This window comes from Austrofundulus limnaeus, unplaced genomic scaffold (genome assembly GCF_001266775.1).
Source record: "Austrofundulus limnaeus strain Quisiro unplaced genomic scaffold, Austrofundulus_limnaeus-1.0 Scaffold15, whole genome shotgun sequence".
Classification (NCBI taxonomy): Eukaryota; Metazoa; Chordata; class Actinopteri; order Cyprinodontiformes; family Rivulidae; genus Austrofundulus; species Austrofundulus limnaeus.
In genome coordinates, this window is record NW_013952417.1 from 1862241 (window position 1) to 1864879 (window position 2639).

Here is a 2639-nt window from a genome sequence, read left to right on the forward strand (position 1 = left end):
TATTACAGTAACAAACTAACCTTAGGCATTAGGCCTGTGAGGTTAACCTTAGGCATTAAAGCTGTGAGGTTAACCTGAGGGTCTGTGTTTGGGGAGGTGGATAAAATAAATTAATCAATAATGCTCTGAGTACTTCAACGTGAGTAGAAGAAACTAACTTCTTCCTTTCTTCTTCCTTTGCTCTCTTAATCCCGCGTCTTTAAGGAGCAACCTTCATTTCCGGAATGCAATAGTCCCATTTCCATATAAGGTATGGGACTGACGGAAAGGTCTGTCACCGCCCCGTTCTGCATGCTGCAGCGAAGTGTACCTCAACGTTATTGTCATTTTGAATATTCTTCAAACATTTCATTTCTGACATACTTTCTTTGCTTTACCTTTTACAGTACAACTGGCCTTACGATCTTACCAAGAAGAAACCAATTTTTAAACTGAGGATTCAGTTCTGATGTGGTTGAAGTAGCAGTAGACCAACCGCCAGCTGTCATGATCCACATTTTTCTGGTCCTGAAGCAAATCTTAGAGCTGCYTCACTGACACCATTTTGTGTCTGAATTCTTCGAACTCTCACTCACACTCAAAATAGCCCTAGTGCCTATTTCTGCGACCAAGACCTGCTCGCTTCCTGCGTGCATGTTTGTGCATTTGAAACCGTCGTCATGCGTGTGTTCAGAGGAACAGCGGGAYGCAGAACAGGCAGACGAACGCTGCTGCAGCTTGCACTGAGCAGGTTTGTCAGGATTTATTTGCTCATCTCGATGCGACGTCCTCTCTGTCTCTACAAACTCACCTTAGCTCGACACCCTGAGATGAATCGATGCGCTCTGTTTATTCAGGTCCACTCCTCTCATCACASAGATCTGAATCAATACAATCGCTTTGTGTTTGGAGATTGTGTGCTCAGTTTTCTGTCCCTTGTATTAATCATTCAGCGAGATCAATTTATTGTTTCTCCCTGCAGTTCCTGGAAACAAAACGGTGGCAGCTTGAGTGACATGTTGATTTATGTTAGCTCCTTCTCTATCAAACTCACATTTATCTTACTGTCCCTGTAACTTTGACTCTGTATCAGCTTTCAGACACTAAATAAACCATTTAATAGAAGCGGAAAGGCCGGTCTGTACAAGTGAGAACACAACTTTTTTAATCTTAAAAGCTTGATGTGGAGAGCCTGTGTTCTGGCGGGGCATTATGTTACTTAGTGAGAGGAAAGGTTGGAYGGCAGTTATAGAGTTCAGCCTAAAGGTGCGATTTTCTTCTCCACTATATCTGTTTCATTTATATTCTTTGATGTTAAAGCTAGGTGTTCAACCTAAGCTAAAGTAAATGAAAAAGGATGAATGATCCATATATATATATATATATATATATATATATATATATATATATATATATATATATATATATATATATATATATATATACAAAAATATATAAATATATAGACCTAAAATTAAAAAGAAACATCAAAGTAAAACAACTAAAAAATACTAAAATATAATTAACAAAAACAGCTCCTGGCTGTGGGGATTCCTCTTAAATTTTTATATAATGCTTGAAGGTACTAATATAATTAAAACTAGTTTCATCTTAACTCACATATTTAATGATTGTTTTGCTGCCTAAAATAAAGAATGTTATATTGGGTGTCATTTTTCTCTCTGATATTTCTATTAGAAAACATGAATACAGCTTTGATTTATTTCATCACATTCACAGAGGTAAAAACGTTCATTTGCAGTAATGATGAGTTTGGTTTTCTTTGACCTTGAGAGTCAGTTTTGTCAGATTTTTGCCAWTAACTGCTTGGTTTTATCGCTCAACACGTCTGTGAGCTGAAATCTTAATTTCAGTGATTCAGTCTGAACGGAACCAATAAGTGAGGAAATAAATTCACCTACACTGGTGGGGGGGATGTTCAAGCTGATCTTCAGGCCTTTCTGCTGAGCATGTGTTCAGATGAGACGTCTTTTCCTGGTTTGGGAGACCTGAGCCAGGTCATCAACAAAATAGGTTCTGTTAGATCTTCTGATCTTTTCTTGTTTGTTGCAACACCCAATTATTTAAAGCCGAAAAAGGAGCTTACAGTACATCAGAGAGAAAATTGTTGACGAATGGCGTTCAATACTAAATGTTAAATGTTTTTTTTTTTACATAGAACAGTCAAATCTCCTTTTTGTAAATTTACCTGAAAGCATAAAAAGTAATCCTCTTATTAAAACAGCACTGAGTGTAAATTTTAAATATTACAGAATWTTCTCACAGTATAATGCTAAAAATGAACTCAGAAATAGAAGAAAGTGTTTTAGGAGAAATAATGATTTAAAGATGATTTTGGAAACCCAGTCCAGCACTCAGAAATAGGCACCAAATGGGTGTTAATCCACAGCTGAAAGCGAAAGCTCTTTCAGACTGAGACATGAAGATATTTAGTTTTGAATATTAAAACTGCACGAGAAAAGTATTTGTATTAAAACTACATGAACAAATTAAAAGAAAGTTTAAAGGGTGGGGGGTATTATGTAACTTCAAGGGACATCGTTCATCTCAATACCACAATCAAGAAACTATTACATTAAAAAAACTGTGTGTGTGTGTGTGTGTGTGTGTGTGTGTGTGTGTGTGTGTGTGTGTGTGTG